Raw genomic sequence first — 21,955 nt, 5'->3', positions numbered from 1 at the left:
TTAATGTTATAATGTTGTTTTCTTGTATTGTAGGTGTTTTTTTTTCATGATGTTTTTAAATTTATTGATATTTTTCTAAAATTTCATATATATTTAGCTAATAAATTAACTGCATGGTTAAATGAATTTTATTACTTTTTATTATTTAAAAGAAAATTACTAAAAATGTTTGTAAAATATGTTTAAAATTAAAAAAAAGAAGAAGAAACAAAGAAAAATATATAAGTGTGTCTTTTTCAATTCAACTTGGAGTGAAATCACTAAAAAATATATAATAATAGTATTTAAAAATAATTATAAATATATATATCATTATATTGTTATTGTTGTCTTTTTAAAATTTATTTTATACATAGTCATCCTACTAATGTTGATATTCTTCATATGTATGTATGTATGTATATAATGTACATGAGATTGACGTATGTATTTATTTTAAATATTTTTATTTTTTCTTAATAAATGTTCTCACTTTAATTTACAGTAAAGTGCCGGTTTATTTAATTATTATTTTCCTTTTCTTATTTTTATCTTCAAGTATTTTGAGTGTAAGAAAAAATAAATAAAAATTAATGCAATTATGAGTAATAGATATACATACATACATATACATATTTATGATGTGTCATTCATTATATTTGACATTGTGACGTTAATGACATCACTGATATCGGTAAATAATTTTGTTTAAACTTTCAACAAAATCTCCGTAGTAAGCTTAAGCTTGTTGTGGTAATGCAGTGGTCGGTATGGCAGTATAAAAGTACTGCAATATTAAATTCTTTGCACTTTTTTGTTAGAGATATAATATAATTTATCTTTTTAAATTTCAATGTCCTCTTTTTAATAATATATAATTCTTTTAGAATAAGAAACAAATCGTTCTCATTTTAAATTAAATATAAAAAAATAATTTTTTGATTAAAAATTCCATCTCTGAGTTCAATTGTGTCGATTATTTTATAACCACTATCAAAACCTTACTATATATCGCTGTTAATACGACAATCAGGATGATTTTAGGTGGACAGACTATTATGGACTAAACTTTTCAGAAGTGAGTGATTAATTTTTAATAACAAATTATCTATGATGAATTTTATATTAATTCTAAAGATTTTTGATTATTTATTGACAAATAAAAACCGACTATTATGGGGCGATCCACATAAAATTTGGTAGACATATTTTCTAAGTTATGACATCACCTATCTATCTATCTATCTATCTATCTATCTATCTATCTATCTATCTATCTATCTATCTATCTATCTATCTATCTATCTATCTATCTATCTATCTATCTATCTATCTATCTATCTATCTATCTATCTATCTATCTATCTATCTATCTATCTATCTATCTATCTATCTATCTATCTATCTATCTATCTATCTATCTATCTATCTATCTATCTATCTATCTATCTATCTATCTATCTATCTATCTATCTATCTATCTATCTATCTATCTATCTATCTATCTATCTATCTATCTATCTATCTATCTATCTATCTATCTATCTATCTATCTATCTATCTATCTATCTATCTATCTATCTATCTATCTATCTATCTATCTATCTATCTATCTATCTATCTATCTATCTATCTATCTATCTATCTATCTATCTATCTATCTATCTATCTATCTATTAGAGCCCTGCATGAGTAACTCTATTTGCTACACACAATGAGTGACTCATTGCTTTGCACTCAACTCATTGTTTGTTTAGAATAGTATTTACAAAGTTTTGTTATACTCAAACGTTGTGAGTACTATCAAGTGAATGTGCAACTACATTCAAATCGAGCGAGTAAACAATTTGTTTATGTTAAAACAATACAAAATAGATTGTTTGAATCGAATGAATCGATTCAAACTTTTTCTTGAATAAATGGTGAAAATTTTGAATGCTGTTAAAACTAGTTCCTGTGGCCCGAATTCGCTGAAATTTGGTAGTCTTGAGTACAATTGATGACAAGATAATATTATGTTCGAATATTCGAAATTAAGTTCGAAAATTCGAAGTTATGTTCGAAAAATTTTTTATGCTTTTAAATTATTCTTTGAGTCCAAAAAACTAAAAAAAAAATTTTCGAAAATTCGAACTCATGTTCGAAAAAAATTTAAAGCTGATAAAACCAGTTTCCGTGGACCAAATTGGCTGAAATTTGGCAGTGTTAAGTACAGTTGATGACGCTACTATATTATCTTCGACTATTCGAAATTAAGTTCGAAAATTCGAAGTAATATTCAAAAAATCTGTTAATTTGTCGAACTTAAAAATTGTTTTGCTTTCACTCGATTCACTCACTGTATACTACTTGAATTGAATCACACAAACACTTTCATTACTTGTTTCGTTTGAATTGAGTATTGACTAACATTCCTTATTTTCAAATATACTATTCATTTCATTCATAAAACAATGAGTGAGTCAAACACAGTGTTTGAAAAAAATCAAATGTTTTAATTTATTATTTAAGTCACTCATGCAGGGCTCTCCTATCTATCTATCTATCTATCTATCTATCTATCTATCTATCTATCTATCTATCAATATATCTATCTATCTATCTATCTATCTATCTATCTATCTATCTATCTATCTATCTATCTATCTATCTATCTATCTATCTATCTATCTATCTATCTATCTATCTATCTATCTATCTATCAATATATCTATCTATCTATCTATCTATCTATCTATCTATCTATCTATCTATCTATCTATCTATCTATCTATCTATCTATCTATCTATCTATCTATCTATCTATCTATCTATCTATCTATCTATCTATCTATCTATCTATATATCTATCTATCTATCTATCTATCTATCTATCTATCTATCTATCTATCTATCTATCTATCTATCTATCTATCTATCTATCTATCTATCTATCTTTCTATATAAAGAGTATCGGCCCATTACAGGAACATTCCGGAGTTCCAGTTTCACTAAAATACCAGAAATAACCTTATAATCAATTCGCCTTCGTTTAAATGACTTTACCCAGGCAAACTGATTATAACAATGTGAAATTTAACAAGGTGAAATCACTAGCCAAATCAGAAAAGTAAGGCGAATAAATTACGGGATAAATTTCTATTAATAAAATGGTTATCTACGGTTAGAATGACTTCAATTTTTCAAAAATATTACGAATTCGACCCACTTTTTAGATTTCGTTAGTAATTTTGCATTGACGATTTAAACTGCACCTTATAATCAATTCGCCTTGACAGATAGAGATTGATTAAACAGTTTGTGGAAGTTCACTGTGAATAACAGTGTTACCAATTTTGTTTTTTTTTTTTTTTGTAATCTCACCAGTCATCATGACACTTTCTTGATAGAGGACTGTAAATTAAAAGTCATTAAAAAGCCAAGGCAGTCATATTGTAAAATGACCAATTATTAGATTTGAATGGAAATTTATCAAAATTTAATTAATATTGATAAAAATTATCAATAATTGATTACAACTATGACAAATTTCATACAATTACTTAACATTATCAGATTATTTTAAACAAAATTTGGAAAATATATATATATTTTTTTTTTAATTTATGTTTTAGTTAATATATATTTTATATTTAATTATAAGCCTAAAATTAAAGAAATAATAAAAAAAAAAACTTTAAAAAATTAAAGCAAAAATATTAAAAGAAAAAAACTGAACTGATATTATTTATTAAAAAAAAAGTAAAAAAGAGAGGAAAAATAAAGTTTGAGAGAGAGAAAAAGAAATAAAACAACGAGCGAGATATTTTAATAATAATGAACGAACGTTTAAACGAACACCAACGAACGCATGAACGAACAACAACAAACGAGCTAGCACAACAGCTGATTGATTGGTTGATTGAATGATGGAGTTTTGTTGAAAAATGGTGAATATTTCTATTGAAAAAGAAAAACCAACAAAAAACGTAAGAAAAAAATGGTGAATTCGAAAAAACAATCATCGATGAAAAGGCGATGATATGAGAGAAATAGAGCGAGCAATTTAAAAAATTGTTTTCAGCTAGCAGCAGCTACTTTTGGCTATTTATTATTTTATAAAATGCTTTAATTATGACATGAAAGTGAGCAAAATATACTAACAAAAACATTAATGGTTTAGAACGATTCGAGAGAGAGAAAAGAAAAAACAACATAGGAGGGAAGGATTTGAATTGTAATTGATTGAAAACGTTTTTTGTTTTGTTTTTATTAAAAATTTGTTTAGCGATAAAAGCTAAAATTATGAAGCTCACCCTTTACTTTAGATAATTCTTGATTACTATGCGTAGAACCCGAGCTAATGGTTGATGTCATGCCGACACCGCCACCACCGAAAGCCACTCCCGAAACAATGCCTGGTGGTGGTAGTAGACCCGGTGTAGAGGAAGAAGCAAATATGGGAGCTGATGTGGCCACAGCTGCACCCGGAGCATTAGGCGGCATATTATATGATGGTGGAGCGGGCATTTGATTGTATTGCTGGAAGGGATTTTGATACAATGTAGTGGTAGTCTGTACGGGCTGTTGACCGCCCATGGGCCCGGTATGCGAAGGAAATGATACCATGGTATTATACTGGGAGTATTGTTGCTGTTGTTGCTGAGTTGGTGGATATTGTGAATAGAATGGTGGCTGCATAGTTTGTACAGGATATTGTGTTTGTGGCACTCCCGCCCCGGGGCTCATATGATAACTTTCATGTGTTTTATGGGGATAGCCAGCCATAGCGTAATGTGGCACTGGTGGTGGTGTGGTGCGTGGTGGTGGAAAACTGGGTGGTGTAGCGGCATAATATATAGTTGGCATTCTCCGGCCATCAGTTGTATAGTAGGGTGGTGGTGTTGGTGGCGGATTCAAGTCCAAATTTACAATACCAATTTTGGTACGATTATGATGTCTGGCATCGGTGGCCAAAGGATTACCATCAAAATTTGTTGTATTTATATAAAATAACTTGTGCTTCATGTCGTGCTCCATTTGTTGTACATGTGGCGTGTGTTCGTGATGATGATGATGGCTACCATGATGCTGCTGTTGTTGTCCAGTTATTGTTGTCGTTGTTATTGGTTTTTTTGTTGGCAGTGCTAGAATTTGTGGCGGAGTTTCAGGATCTATTGGCTCCCAGGTACGTGTAAAGAGGTCATCGTCATTCGTTTGACTTGATGTTAGATCGTGTATGGTCGCATAACCAGATTCGGTTGAATAATGTTGGCGCGTTGAATCGGCATCGCCGCCACCAATCGGATGCAAGAGGAATGGTGATATAGTCATGGGCTTTTGCGCCACAACCGGTGGTGTACGTACACGCAACATATGATAACTGCTGTGCAGATCATTGCATTGATATTTACCCTCGTGGACTTTAAGTGCATGACGTACCGATAAGTGTGCTTCGATTTTGTGCTTTTCACCTTTTTTTCGGTTGATCGCGGAAGATGTTTTTTTATAAAATCCGGGCAGCAGTATTTTATTTGTTAGTTAAAATTTATGGGGCTTATTTGTTGTTTATTTTAGGGAAATTTTTCTTAGACCCTAGCTCCTATTTCTGCTAAGTTTGATATACTTTTTCAAAAATAAAGTTCTAAAGTTTGTAAGACTCTAAACTAGTTAAACACTAGAGAAGAACACTTCTATTAACTAGACCACGGACTAGCCTATGGGCCAGTGTAAACTTTGGACTATTTTAAAGTTAATTATATGAACTTGCCTATCGATTCGACTTTGGACTATTTAATGACATAGAATTTGGTCTAGTCTTCGGAATAGTCTATTGACAAGTCTATTTGATAGTCTAGGCTATGGATTAGTCAGTGCATTAGCATGTGGACTAGTTAATGGACTAAAATATAGACTAGTTTATGAGATAATCTATAGTCTAGTCTATAATCTATTGTCTCGTCTGTAGTCTAGTTTATAGTCTAGTATAGTCTATAGTTAAGTCTATGGTCTATAGTCAAGTCTATAGTGTAGTCTATAGTCTTGTTTATAGTCTAGTCTATAGTCAAGTCTATCGTTTAGCCTGTAGTCTAGTCTAAAGTCCAGTCTAAAGTTTAGTCTATAGTCTAGTCTAAAGTCTAGGCTATATAGACTAATCCGTGAAGTAGTCAAGTCTATAGTGCAGTATATAGTCTATAGTGTAGTCTATAGTCTAGTCTATAGTCCAGTCTATAGTCTAGTCTATAGTCTAGTCTATAAGTCTAGTCTATAGTCTAGTCTATAGTCTAGTCTACAGTCTAGTCTATAGTCTAGTCTATAGTCTAGTCTATAGTCTAGTCAATAGTCTAGTCAATAGTCTAGTCAATAGTCTAGTCCATAGTCTAGTTTATAGTTTAGTCAATAGTCTAGTCAATAGTCTAGTCAATAGTCTAGTCAATAGTCTAGTCTATAGTCTAGTCTATAGTCTAGTCCATAGTCTAGTCTATATAGTCTAATCGGTGAAGTATAGTTTAGTCTACAGTCTGGACTATAGTCTAAACTATAATCTGGACTATAGTCTAAACTATTATCTGGGCTATAGTCTGGACTGCAGTCTAAACTACAGTCTGGAGTATAGTGTGGACTATAGTCTGGATTATAATATAAACTAGACCAAAGAGTAGTACATATATTAGTCCAACGCCTAGATCATAATTTGGTCCATAGTCAAGTACATAGTCTGGATGATAGTCTAGGGTTTTCTGTTAAGAAATAAACCAATATATTGACTAATCTGTGAACTATTCAGCAAAAGTTTGAAATATTAGAATCACAAAACAAGTGTTGTCAACTCATAGTATTCCAGCTTTATCTTTTGCATATATGAAATCTAAACTCTTTAATAAAATATTAGAAAGTTTCATATTCCATTAATGTCATATTTTTTTGTTAGGACTATATGTAGGAGTTCCGGCCAAATACATTTGCTTAATGACTACATTTTTGCCATTTTCTGTTTTTCTAACTTATGTATATCATGACTATAAACGATTATATACGCTAAATAATTTTCCAGCAAACTTCTAACACCTACAAACCCAAATAAATATTTTTGAAACTTAAAAGTGTAAAGGCAAACCAAACCTTTTCTGACTTTATAACACTAATTTCTATAATAATAAACATTTAAGCAAAAAGGATACAATTTTTACTACACCCTCTTTTTTTTATGAAAAAACCTCTTAAAAAAGCAAACAGCTGATCAAATTGCTAAATTAAAGGAAGTCTGCCCTTTTTTTCTTTACAGTTAACATCTAAAACATTTTTCCCTTTTTTTTTGGTATATATTCCTGCGGTTGGTTACTCACCCTCAATAGCACTTTCGCTTAAGACATATGAATGTTCATCACGACCGTGTCGTAAATTATGACGTGTTATGGGTTCGTCATCTTTTAACCAAAATATTCGATCTGTTATGGGTATAATACATGTTATGGAAAAACGTTCACCCAGATTAACTGTGGAATCGCCATAATATAAAGCAGTTTCAAATTCAAATTCTGTCGAATCTTCAACATCATTTGCTAAATAATATTAAACACGTGTCGTAGAACAAGAAGAAGATGAAAAACAAAAACACACACAAATAGTGAATTATCGACCCGCGTTTATTAAAAAGAAGAAGAGTTGAGTTGTGGGAAGATTACAAAAGTTGGGTTGGTTTTTGTTGTTGTTGTTTAAATATTCCCCATTTCACGTAGAATTTGCGTGTTGTTAATAATTGGTAAATTGTTGTTGTCGATGTTTTTTTATTTATATAAATATTTATTTGTTGTATAGACCGTCATGATGTTGTTTTGTTTCAAAATTTTTGTAATTTATATATTTTTATTATTTCATTTGCCATTAAAATTCACACCATTTTAGTTTCGTGGTTGTTGTTGTCATTGTTTATAACAAAACGGTGTTGTAGCAAGTAGCGTTTTTTTTAGTAAGTTGTATTTGAAGTAATAGTGGCCAAAGTTAGTAGCAGTTGTTATTTAGATTAGAGTTGTATTTTAACGTTAGTGTTTTAAGGTTTGCATGTAGTTTTGTTTTTAAGATACATATAGATTATGTACAATATTTTTAATTAAAGTTAAATTGTTGTTGTTAAGTCTATATATATATTATTTATTTGTTTATATATAGATTTTAGATTTTTTTTATTTATTTTATATACAAACTTTATATAATGGATGTGGTTTTTATTATAAAAAAGGGAACGATAGCCAAAGGTTATAAAACTAGTCTATAATGTGAACTATGTCTGTAGTTTGGACTATAGTCTAGTCTATTGTCCGGACAATAGTCTAGTTTTTAGCCAGGACTATAATATAGACCATAGTCTGGACTATATTCTAGTCTATAGTCTGTACTATGATGTAGTTATAGTCTTTACTATAATCTAGGCAATAGTCTGGACTATAGTCTAGTCTATTGTCTGGACTATAGTCTAGTGTATAGTCTAGTCTATACTCTGGTCTATAGTCTAGTCTATAGTCTGGTCTATTGTCTGGTCTATAGTCTGGTCTATAGTCTGATCTATAGTCTGTTCTATAGTCTGGACTTACTTTAGTCTATAGTCTGGACTATAGTCTAGTCTATAGTCTGGACTATAGTCTAGTCTATAGTCTGGACTATAGTCTAGTCTATAGTCTGGACTATAGTCTGGACTATAGTCTGGACTATAGTCTAGTCTATAGTCTGGACTATAGTCTGGACTATAGTATAGTCTAGTCTGAACTATAGTCTAGTCTATAGTCTGGACAATAGTCTAGTTTTTAGCCAGGACTATAATATAGGCCATTATCTGGACTATATTCTAGTCTATAGTCTGGACTATACTCTAGTCTATAGTCTGTAATATAGTCTAGTCTATAGTCTAGACTATAGTCTGGACTATAGTATAGTCTAGTCTGAACTATAGTCTAGTCTATAGTCTGGACAATAGTCTAGTTTTTAGCCAGGACTATAATATAGGCCATAGTCTGGACTATAATCTAGGCTAGTCTGGACTATAGTCCAGTCTATTGTCTGAACTATAGTCTAGTCGATAGTCTAGACTATAGTCTAGTCTATAGTCTGGACTATAGTATGGTCTATAGTCTGGACTATAGTATGGTCTATAGTCTGGACTATAGTCTAGTCTATAGTCCGGACTATACTCTAGTCTATAGTCTGGACTATAATATAGTCTATATTCTGGACTACAGTCTAGTCTATATTCTGGGCTATAGTCTGGACAATAGTCTAGTTTTTATCCAGGACTATAATATAGGCCATTATCTGGACTATATTCTAGTCTATAGTCTGGACTATACTCTAGTCTATAGTCTGAACTATAGTCTAGTCTATAGTCTGGACTATATTCTAGTCTATAGTCTGGACTATAAACCAGTCTTGAATTTGGATTATAGAGTAGTTTATAGTCTGGACAGTATTGGCAATAGTCTACAGTCTGAAATATATGATCTAGTCTATTATCTGGAATATAGCTTTCTGTAGTATATAGTTTAAATTAGAGTTTAGTCTATAATCTAGAATGTCATATATTCTACCGTCTGGTCTATAGTACAGTCTATAGTCTAGTCTATTGTCAGGACTATAGTTTAGTCTATTGGACTTAAAACTGTATTATAGTTAGTCTGGGCTACAGTCTAGTCTACAGCCAACTCTGTATGTCCTGGACTACAGTGTAGTCTTTAGTCTTAGCTATAGTCTATATTATAATCTACTCATCTCTACTCTGAACTATAATACAGGCAATAACCTGTACTATCTATGGACTTCTTAGCAACTTGGCTATACTTCCCCTTTACAAATATTATTTACCATAAATATAAAATTTGTCTTTTTTCTTTTCAACAGAAAAATAGCCATAAATAATATTGAAACAGAAAGAAAATCAATAATAAAGAAATAACCATAATTATAGAAGAAATTTTTTATAAAAGAAAAAAACTAAATAAAACAACAACTAAAAATATAGTTATTAAACAATTAAAAATTCACAACAAAAACTAACAAAAGAACCAGAATATGAAGTAAAAATCATAAAAAAACACAACATAAAAAAATAATTACCATAATGCAAAATTAAAAACATTTCATTAAATATTAAACATAAAAATTATCATGATATTTAAATGCAGTTTTTATTTTTTTTTTTACTAATTTTCGTTTAAATAGTTGTTTGGTTGTAATGATGGGTTTATTTTATAAAAAGAAATTTAGTTTAAAGGTTTTTTTTTTTGTTTTTTTTTTTTTTTTGTAATAATTTCAGCTCCAAGTTGAATGTAATAAAAATGTTTTGATAAAATAGTTTGTTTTTTTGTATAAATTTGAAATTAATGATAAAATATTAAAAATTAAAAAGTAAATAAAAAAATTAAATTTGTTTTATTTTAAAGAAATAATTTACAAAATAAGCAAATAATATAGAGAAAATTAGGAAGAAATAATAAAGAATTAAATTAAAATAAATATTTAATTTAAATACAACTATTGATAAAAATAAACGTAAGATATTAAACTTATAAATGTATCATTAAATATTTTATATAATATGTTAAAAAGTTTAAATATTTTTAAGTAAAAAACATAAAAAAGTTAACCACACTGTACTTGTTATGTATAATTTAAAATTTCTTTAAATTTAACAACATATTGATTATTTAAATTAATTATTTGTTATTCTTTTTTATTAGAATTGTTTAAAAAACATTTGAACAGTAATCAAATTTGATGTGTTGCTAGTCTAGAGTGTAGTCTAGAGTGTAGTCTATAGTCTAGTCTATAGTCTAGTCTATAGACTAATCTATAGTCTAGTCTATAGACAATTTATATCTAGTTTAGTCTAGTCTAGTCGTCTAGTCTATAGTCTAGTCTATAGTCTAGTCTATAGTCTAGTCTATAGTCTAGTCTATAGTCTAGTCTATAGTCTAGTCTATAGTCTAGTCTATAGTCTAGTCTATAGTCTAGTCTATAGTCTAGTCTATAGTCTAGTCTATAGTCTAGTCTATAGTCTAGTCTATAGTCTAGTCTATAGTCTAGTCTATAGTCTAGTCTATAGTCTAGTCTATAGTCTAGTCTATAGTCTAGTCTATAGTCTAGTCTATAGTCTAGTCTATAGTCTAGTCTATAGTCTAGTCTATAGTCTAGTCTATAGTCTAGTCTATAGTCTAGTCTATAGTCTAGTCTATAGTCTAGTCTATAGTCTAGTCTATAGTCTAGTCTATAGTCTAGTCTATAGTCTAGTCTAGTCTAGTCTATAGTCTAGTCTATAGTCTAGTCTATGTCTAGTCTATAGTCTAGTCTATAGTCTAGTCTATAGTCTAGTCTATAGTCTAGTCTATAGTCTAGTCTATAGTCTAGTCTATAGTCTAGTCTATAGTCTAGTCTATAGTCTAGTCTATAGTCTAGTCTATAGTCTAGTCTATAGTCTAGTCTATAGTCTAGTCTATAGTCTAGTCTATAGTCTAGTCTATAGTCTAGTCTATAGTCTAGTCTAGTCTAGTCTATAGTCTAGTCTATAGTCTAGTCTATAGTCTAGTCTATAGTCTAGTCTATATTCTAGTCTATAGTCTAGTCTATATTCTAGTCTATAGTGTAGTCTATAGTCTAGTCTATAGTCTAGTCTATAGTCTAGTCTGTAGTCTAGTCTATAGTCTAGTCTATAGTCTAGTCTATAGTCTAGTCTATAGTCTAGTCTGTAGTCTAGTCTATAGTCTAGTCTATAGTCTAGTCTATAGTCTAGTCCAACGGTTCCCAAAAGGGGGTCCGCGGACCCCTAGTGGTCCGTAGCAAAATCCTAGGGGGTCCGCGAAGGCGAACGAAAAAAATCATGAATAAAAAATATTCTCTATATGTTACAAAATATTAAAAATATCTCCAAATTTTTCATAAATACTAAAATACACAATTTTTATTCAATAATCCCAGATTTGTTGGTGACTCTTTGAATTTTATTGTTTCGGTCGTTTATCAGGATGAAGCTAGGCGCTACAAAGTTAGGTCACATTTCATAATATTTTTTTAAATTGTAAACAAAAGTGTTAATCTAGTTAATTTTAAATATAAATATTCCATTCCAACGTGATACACAGATTTTAACTTCATTTTGTTGTCCAATATTATTAAATCAACATCAGAAAATTCATAGCGTTTTGCGTAAATAGTCAAAACCACGCAGTAAAATAATTTAATTCGTAGGTATTTTAAAATTCAAATTTAAGATCCAAATTCACAGTACATTCGCAAAGAGTTCAGGTCATATTTTATGTGGGTAACGCATTCCGCAACAACATCGAAGAAGTCTAACTTTCACATATTTTCCCGAAAACTTAGCTTACATACTCAGCTCACTCCTATGCAATCGCAAAAAAATTTAGAAACATGACTCTTTAAGCACATGTCGACAATACTTGTTAAAGAAACCTTTTCTCTACCTTGACGAGAAATGAACATGAAAGCTCTCACGATCATACAATTAAACATCATGTTAGAAGTCATTCTATATTTAAAACCATGAAATTGAAAACATCTCCGAAATACTAAATGTTCTCAATGTACGGGAATATTTTATAGGGTTTATGGACCAGGACTAAGACAATTTTCGGACGAACAATTACACAGTGATACAGCTAAAAAATGCAGGGGTTCTCATATACCAATTCCATTTCGTTATAGTCCATAGAGTAGGAATTTATTTTTAATTTTTCCCGATCACTTCGTTTAGTTCCTTTTTAAGGGCAAAAGTTGTGAAAAAGACCTATTTTTGAAGTTTTAACTTTAAAAAAATATATGTTTGGTAGTTTGCAACCGATTTTCAAATTGGATATTTTGTTTTAAAGATACAAGTGTTGTCTTTCAACCCAAAAAAATAAATCCAAAATTTATGATTAATGTCTTGGTTACGGCCATTTAAGTAAAAAAACTCACACTTTTTTCACAATTTTTAATTATCATACTGCTCTAAGTTGGCCATGAAGCAGTAACTTTAGCTTTTATTACATTTGAAGAAAGACACATTAAGTTGGGTTTCCAATGATGATCAATTTATGATAATCGATGAAAAAGGTTATGAGTTGTGCTAAGTTTTATAAAAATATAGCATATTTCTTCCATACAAAAACGTTCATGTTTCTGGTTTTCTTTGTAACAACCCAATAAACATCGATTCAAACTTGTGAATATTTTTGAAAATTTTCTTAACTAAATAATGTATTTTCCAAATTGTTTTCAAATTTTAAAGTTTAGCCTTTGAAATAAACATGATAATTTCAAAAAACGTTTAAAAAAATATAATGTGTGATATTTATAAAATTTTCAAAGTTTTGTTTTAATTGAACTTAGAAAAGTTTCTTTCAAAAAATAAATTATTTTAGAAAAATAAAAACAGAACATTTTTTCTACAGCAAGGGAGCGAAAAAACGTTAAATATAGGAGAAATAATCGGAGATATAAAAGAAAAATATGCTAAAATAAATGTATGAATGTTTTATTTTCAGGTGATGTAAAAAAATATATGAATTTTGCAATATTTAGCATTATAATTAGGGTTTGAAATATGTATGAAAATAATAATAAAGAATACTTGAAATACGTTTGAATTTTTTTTTAGTTTCAAGCTTACCTCTAGCCTTTTTTTAAATTTGAAATACATTTGAAAAATACGTTTGATTTCTAACTGCCTTTTTGTTTGAGAAGGCCATTATTTTCCATTTGAAAACAAAAATTTTCAAATTTGTTCTCAAAGGCTATGTATGAAATTTGAATAGGTTTTCAAATACATATTTACATCATTTCAAAGGTTTTTGCTTATTGGGAAGTTTAAAAAATGTTTATAAACATTTTTATACAAAAATTAATTTGTATGGAGAAAACCAAAAATTCGAGAAACATGCTATTAGAAAAATTGGCATAAATCATCCAGTTTTTCATAGATTTTTATGAAATAACAAGTTTTAGAAACCTTCCTTTATGTGATTCTTCAGGAAAGTAATAAAAGATGAACTCACTGCCTCATGGTCAAAGTAGAGCATGATGAAAATGACATTTTTTTAAAAAATTGTGAGTTTTTTTACTTAAACGACCATAACTCAGACATTTGACCATAAATTTTGGATTTCTTTTTTTGGATTAAAAGACACTTGTATCATTAAAAAAAATATCGGATTTGAAAATCGGATGAAAACTACTAAACTTATGATTTTTCAAATTTAAAACTTCAAAAATGGCTCTTTTTCGCATATTTTGCTCTTAAAAAGTAAGTTAACGAAGTGATAGGGGAAAACTAAAAATATATTCGTACTCTATGGACTATAACGAAATAGAATTGGTATATGAGAACGCCTGCATTTTATTTTTCTTCACTTCTGTATCACAGTGTTATTTATAACAATACGATATCAAAATATGTATGGGGGTCCGTGAAATTAAATAAATTCCTCAAGGGGTCCGCGAAGTAAAAAATGGTGGGAACCGCTGGTCTAGTCTATAGTCTAGTCTATAGGCTAGTCTATAGTCTAGTCTATAGTCTAGTCTATAGTCTAGTCTATAGTCTAGTCTATAGTCTAGTCTATAGTCTAGTCTATAGTCTAGTCTATAGTCTAGTCTATAGTCTAGTCTATAGTCTAGTCTATAGTCTAGTCTATAGTCTAGTCTATAGTCTAGTCTATAGTCTAGTCTATAGTCTAGTCTATAGTCTAGTCTATAGTCTAGTCTATAGTCTAGTCTATAGTCTAGTCTATAGTCTAGTCTATAGTCTAGTCTATAGTCTAGTCTATAGTCTAGTCTATAGTCTAGTCTATAGTCTAGTCTATAGTCTAGTCTATAGTCTAGTCTATAGTCTAGTCTATAGTCTAGTCTATAGTCTAGTCTATAGTCTAGTCTATAGTCTAGTCTATAGTCTAGTCTATAGTCTAGTCTAGTCTATAGTCTAGTCTATAGTCTAGTCTATAGTCTAGTCTATAGTCTAGTCTATAGTCTAGTCTATAGTCTAGTCTATAGTCTAATCTATATTCTAGTCTATAGTGTAGTCTATAGTCTAGTCTATAGTCTATTCCATAGTCTAGTCTATAGTCTAGTCTATAGTCTAGTCTAATCTATAGTCTAGTCTATAGTCTAGTCTATAGTCTAATCTATAGTCTAGTCTATAGTCTAGTCTGTAGTCTAGTCTATAGTCTAGTCTATAGTCTAGTCTGTAGTCTAGTCTGTAGTCTAGTCTGTAGTCTAGTCTGTAGTCTAGTCTGTAGTCTAGTCTATAAGCTTGTCTGAACTATAGTTCAGACTATAGGCTATAGTATAGTCTATAGCCTGGACTACATTCTAAAACCTGAACTATAGGCCGAACTAAAGTCTAGTTTGTAGTCTGAACTATGGTCTAGTCTATTAACTGAACTATACTCAAGATTATTATCTAGTTTAGTCTACAGTCTGGACTATAGTTTAATGTAAAGTTTGGACTGTAATTCCCTCAAATACTGTGTGAAACTTGTCTTAATTTTTGTTATATTTATTTTTTTCTTGTTTGACCGACATTTCTTAAATCGTTATAAAGATTACCTAAATAATATATTTCAAAGTCTGTAAATATTTTTGATAAGTAAAAATTTTTTACACAAAAAATAAAAATATATAAAAACAAATATAATAAATTTCATCATATTGCAGTTAAAATAAACAGACATTTTTTATGTTAAAGTAACTCATTTTCTTATCGGCCGAGATTAAGACATTATAACATATATTAAAACATTTAGCAGTACTGATAAGATTACTTTTTATACAAAAATATTTATGATATATAATTTTTATTGCCAACTTACTAAAAGTTTTCTAATATTATAACAAAAATTCGTGTAAAGGATTTTGTCTGATAAGCAATCGTAACTAATACAAAAAAATCACTTTTATAAAAATTCCTTTATGACAATAATGAAACATTATTAATTGAATATTAATTTTATTATTATACTGCAAATTTTCTTTAATATACCGTCATTTTTTTTTACAAAATTGTTGTCAGCCTGATGGCATATTATAGGTTTAATTGAATGTTGTTTCGTCGGTTTGCGTAATTTTTATCGATATTGTGATAATTGAATATTTTTTTTGTGTGAATGTTGTGTGAGTTAGAGTGAATATTTTCATTTTTTTTTTTTTTGCTCTGATGACGACAATTGTGAAAATTGCTTAATTATAGATAATGAATCAAATTAAATGTGAGTTTTTGTAGGTTGTTTTTCTTTTAATTTAGAATATGTTTTTTTGCAAAATGGCAACAACTTATTAATGCAAAATTGGAATCTTTAGGTGATCTACTTTTAAGCTACTTTTGACCTCTATAATTTGCACTATAATCGGAAATATAGCTCGGACAAAGGTTTAATCTATAGACAGGAATGTATTTTATGCCATGGATTAGTCAATAGTCTATGCTATAATCTAGTCTATAGCTTGGACTATAGTCTAATCTATAGAATGGAATATAGTCTAGTCTATAGTCAGGACTGTAGTGTGATCTATAGTCAGGACTATAGCCTAGTCTATACTACGGATTGTAGTCTAGTGTATGGTCTGGACTATAATCTTCTCTATAGTTTGGACTGTAGTCTAGCCTATATTCTAAACTATAGTCTAGTTTATAGTCTGAACTATAGTCCAGTCTATAGTCTGACCTATAATCAAGTTTCTGCACTATAACCAGGTCTATAATCTGGACTATAGTCTGGGCTATAATCAGGACTATAGTCAGTATATAGTCTGGACTATTGTCTGGTCTTTATTTTAGTATATAATCTGCACTATATTCTAGTCTATAGTCTGGACTTTTTGGTACTTTATAGTAGGGGCTATAGTCCATAGACTATAGTCTGAACTATAATCTTGTCTGTAGTCTGGATTTTATTCTAGTCTATAGACTAGTCTATAATAGAGTCTATAGTCTGGCCTATAGTCCAGTCTATAGTCTAGTCTATAGTCTAGTCTAGAGTCTAGTCTAGAGTCTAATCTATAGTCTAGTCTATAGACTAGTCTATAGTCTAGTCTATAGTCTAGTCTATAGTCTAGTCTATAGTCTAGTATATAGTCTAGTCTATAGTCTAGTCTATAGTCTAGTCTATAGTCTAGTCTATAGTCTAGTCTATAGTCTAGTCTATAGTCTAGTCTATAGTCTAGTCTATAGTCTAGTCTATAGTCTAGTCTATAGTCTAGTATGTCTAGTCTATAGTCTGGCCTATAGTCCAGTCTATAGTCTAGTCTATAGTCTAGTCTAGAGTCTAGTCTAGAGTCTAATCTATAGTCTAGTCTATAGACTAGTCTATAGTCTAGTCTATAGTCTAGTCTATAGTCTAGTCTATAGTCTAGTATATAGTCTAGTCTAGTCTAGTCAGTCTAGTCTATAGTCTAGTCTATAGTCTAGTCTATAGTCTAGTCTATAGTCTAGTCTATAGTCTAGTCTATAGTCTAGTCTATAGTCTAGTCTAGTCTAGTCTATAGTCTAGTCTAGTCTAGTCTAGTCTATAGTCTAGTCTATAGTCTAGTCTATAGTCTAGTCTATAGTCTAGTCTATAGTCTAGTCTATAGTCTAGTCTATAGTCTAGTCTATAGTCTAGTCTATAGTCTAGTCTATAGTCTAGTCTATAGTTAGCTATAGTCTATAGTCTAGTCTATAGTCTAGTCTATAGTCTAGTCTATAGTCTAGTCTATAGTCTAGTCTCTAGTCTAGTCTATAGTCTAGTCTATAGTAGTCTATAGTCTAGTCTAAGTATAGTCTATAGTCTAGTCTATAGTCTAGTCTATAGTCTAGTCTATAGTCTAGTATAGTCTAGTCATAGTCTTCTATAGTCTAGTCTATAGTCTAGTCTATAGTTAGTCTATAGTCTAGTCTATAGTCTAGTCTATAGTCTAGTCTATAGTCTAGTCTATAGTCTAGTCTATAGTCTAGTCTATAGTCTAGTCTATAGTCTAGTCTATAGTCTAGTCTATAGTCTAGTCTATAGTCTAGTCTATAGTCTAGTCTATAGTCTAGTCTATAGTCTAGTCTATAGTCTAGTCTATAGTCTAGTCTATAGTCTAGTCTATAGTCTAGTCTATAGTCTAGTTCTATAGTCTAGTCTATAGTCTAGTCTATAGTCTAGTCTATAGTCTAGTCTATAGTCTAGTCTATAGTCTAGTCTATAGTCTAGTCTATAGTCTAGTCTATAGTCTAGTCTATAGTCTAGTCTATAGTCTAGTCTATAGTCTAGTCTATAGTCTAGTCTATAGTCTAGTCTATAGTCTAGTCTAGTCTAGTCTATAGTCAGTTATAGTCTAGTCTATAGTCTAGTCTATAGTCTAGTCTATAGTCTAGTCTATAGTCTAGTCTATAGTCTAGTCTATAGTCTAGTCTATAGTCTAGTCTATAGTCTAGTCTATATCTAGTCTAGTCTAGTCTATAGTCTAGTCTATAGTCTAGTCTATATGTCTAGTCTATAGTCTAGTCTATAGTCTAGTCTATAGTCTAGTCTATAGTCTAGTCTATAGTCTAGTCTATAGTCTAGTCTATAGTCTAGTCTATAGTCTAGTCTATAGTCTAGTCTATAGTCTAGTCTATAGTCTAGTCTATAGTCTAGTCTATAGTCTAGTCTATAGTCTAGTCTATAGTCTAGTCTATAGTCTAGTCTATAGTCTAGTCTATAGTCTAGTCTATAGTCTAGGTCTATAGTCTAGTCTATAGTCTAGTCTATAGTCTAGTCTATAGTCTAGTCTATAGTCTAGTCTATAGTAGTCTAGTCTATAGTCTAGTCTATAGTCTAGTCTATAGTCTAGTCTATATCTAGTCTATAGTCTAGTCTATAGTCTAGTCTATAGTCTAGTCTATAGTCTAGTCTATAGTCTAGTCTAGAGTCTAGTCTATAGTCTAGTCTATAGTCTAGTCTATAGTCTAGTCTATAGTCTAGTCTATAGTCTAGTCTATAGTCTAGTCTATAGTCTAGTCTATAGTCTAGTCTATAGTCTAGTCTATAGTCTAGTCTATAGTCTAGTCTATAGTCTAGTCTATAGTCTAGTCTATAGTCTAGTCTATAGTCTAGTCTATAGTCTAGTCTATAGTCTAGTCTATAGTCTAGTCTATAGTCTAGTCTATAGTCTAGTCTATAGTCTAGTCTAGTCTAGTCTAGTTAGTCTAGTCTATAGTCTAGTCATAGTCTAGTCTATAGTCTAGTCTATAGTCTAGTCTATAGTCTAGTCTATCGTCTAGTCTATAGTCTAGTCTATAGTCTAGTCTATAGTCTAGTCTATAGTCTAGTCTATAGTCTAGTCTATTAGTCTAGTCTTATAGTCTAGTCTATAGTCTAGTATAGTCTAGTCTATAGTCTAGTCTATAGTCTAGTCTATAGTCTAGTCTATAGTCTAGTCTATAGTCTAGTCTATAGTCTAGTCTATAGTCTAGTCTATAGTCTAGTCTATAGTCTAGTCTATAGTCTAGTCTATAGTCTAGTCTATAGTCTAGTCGTAGTCTAGTCTATAGTTCTAGTCTATAGTCTAGTATATAGTCTAGTCTATAGTCTAGTCTATAGTCTAGTCTATAGTCTAGTCTATAGTCTAGTCTATAGTCTAGTCTATAGTCTATATTCTAGTCTATATCTGTAATTTGGACTATAGTTTAGTCTGTAGTCTGGACTTTAGTTTAGTATGTAATCTGGACTATAGTCTCAACTATAGCATAGTCTATAGTCTGACATAGGGTGTCATACGACCACTCGTGACCGATTATATTTATGTTAACTTGTTTAATTTAACTTAATTAATTTGTATGTCATGAATGTTATAAAATAATCAACATATTTGTAACAAAATTATAATAATATAAACGTGTGTATTATGTATGTGTAAGTATGTATGTATGTTTATTTGTTTGTACTCATTATGAGAGTAGCAATATCATGTCAACTTAAACCAAACAAACTGATTATTTAATTAAATTTATGACACCATTATAATTCTTTGTTGTTTTTCGCTTGTTTTTTCTAATTCAAAGAGTGTATCTCTAACAACAACTACAAGAAAAAGGAAACTCAAGAGTCTCCAGATAACGTCAAAATAGAAAAAAAAATTATATAGAAAATGTTGAAAAAAAAAACACTTATAATCAGAAAACCAAAATGAATGACAACATACAAAACAAAAAAAAAAAAACAACCTCCATAATTCTTTTCATCCAATTTTATATAGTTTTAGATGTTGTTGTTATTGTATTATTTCTATTTTCTTTCAATAATATTGTTGCCAAGTTTTTTTTATATTTTTTTCTTTTGTCTTGCTTGGTTCGCTCTCTCTCTGTCTCTCTTTGTTTAAGTATATTTTACTCTTTTTGTCTATGTTCCTGTTTCCTTTGTTCACTTGTCTATAGTGTTGTAGTGCTGTTGTATTTTCTGTCAAACTTTGTTGACTTTTTTTGTTGCTTTTTTGACCATATTTTTTTTCGATTTTGCTTTTAATTCATGGCATTGCCATTTTTTGTTGTTGTTATTTTTTGATCACACCTCATGTGAGTTTGTGAATAATTTGTCAATGTTAATTTTAATGATGACGTTGCTAAGTAGCCGGGGGTTGGGAAATTCTTTTTTGTTTAATGTAGATCTTGATTTCATTGTCACTGTCATAAGCATCATCATCATTATCATTATGGTGTTGTAATAATTTTTTGAGCATAATTTATTTTTATCACAAACACACATTATTTATAACTATTTTTGGGTTTGGTTTTATAAAAAAAAAAAAAATACTAGATTGATTTTTTTAAAAACTAGGCCAACTTTTTAATTTATTAAAAATTCGAATCCATAAATCCTTTTAAGTTAGGAAAGGATATAATGACAATAAAAAGACTCCATTTTACCCTTCACCCTTTTCACTAAACAGTCTTATATTTTGCCTACAGACGATAACAAATATAGGTCAAAATGAAGTACTTGTGATGCTAAATTTCAGAAATTTTAATTATTTGACAGATTTTTATGATATTTAAAGAGAGAGAGAGCGACTAATCAAATGGTTGCCAGGTAATTATAATAAAAAATGTAAACAAAAACATTTCGACACGTGGTAAATAAACCATAACACGTTTTTCTTTTCAAAACTATAAATAATATTAGGGCTACAAGAATCTTATATTTTAAATTTAAACCAAAAATATTTGGTATCAAATAAAAACACTTGAAAATGTCAAAAAATGTTCACAAAATTAGCTAAAGTTATTTATTAGTTATGAAAACATTTTCAATACTTTTTTCCCCAACAAAATATTTTGTCGCCAAGTACATATTAATATATATAAACAATTTATGGCAGAACATGCTCGACCATATGATACCCTAAAACAGAGGTAGTCTGGACTATAGTTTAGTGTTAAGTCTGAAGTTTATTCTAGTCTATAGCCCGAACTACAGTTATAATATAGTTTAATCTGTAGTCATGACTATAATCTAAGTCTGGTATATTCTATAATCTATAATCTAGACTAAAATCATCTCTATTCTAGTCTAAAGTCTAATCTATATTCTAGACTATAGTCTAATATATAGTAAAATCTAAAGTCTAGACTATAGTCTAATTTATTGTCTGGAGAATATCCTTATCTATAGTGGACTATAGTCTGGACTATGGCATAATATATAGTCTAATCTGTAGTCTAGACGATAATCTAATATATAGTCTAGACTAGACTATAGTCTAATCTACCGACTAAAATCTCCTCCATAGTCCAGACTAAAGTCTATACGGACTATGGCTTAATATATAGTCTAATCTGTAGTCTGGACAATACTCTAATATATAGTCTGGACTATAGTCAAATATGCCGTCTGAAATATAGTCTGGGCTATAGTCCAATTTATACTAATTTTTATAGTCTGGACTATAGTCTGTAATAGTCTAATCTATAGTGTGGGTAATAGTCCTATCTATAGTCTAATCTATAATCTTATCTATAGCA

The 21,955-nt window shown here is 29.8% G+C and overlaps 1 protein-coding gene across 6 annotated transcripts in view; it reads right to left on the bottom strand.

Annotated features, from left to right (window-relative positions):
• The window catches only part of LOC119602442 (neuroplastin), a 78,301-nt gene that overhangs the window by 5,546 nt on the left and 50,800 nt on the right, over window positions 1-21,955 (bottom strand). The window lies entirely within an intron of this gene.

The sequence above is a fragment of the Lucilia sericata genome, unplaced genomic scaffold, assembly GCF_015586225.1.
Source record: "Lucilia sericata isolate MDLA Ls3-8-SP2 unplaced genomic scaffold, ASM1558622v1 Contig000233F_arrow, whole genome shotgun sequence".
Classification (NCBI taxonomy): domain Eukaryota; kingdom Metazoa; phylum Arthropoda; class Insecta; order Diptera; family Calliphoridae; genus Lucilia; species Lucilia sericata.
This window is presented reverse-complemented; position numbering and strand designations above follow the sequence as displayed.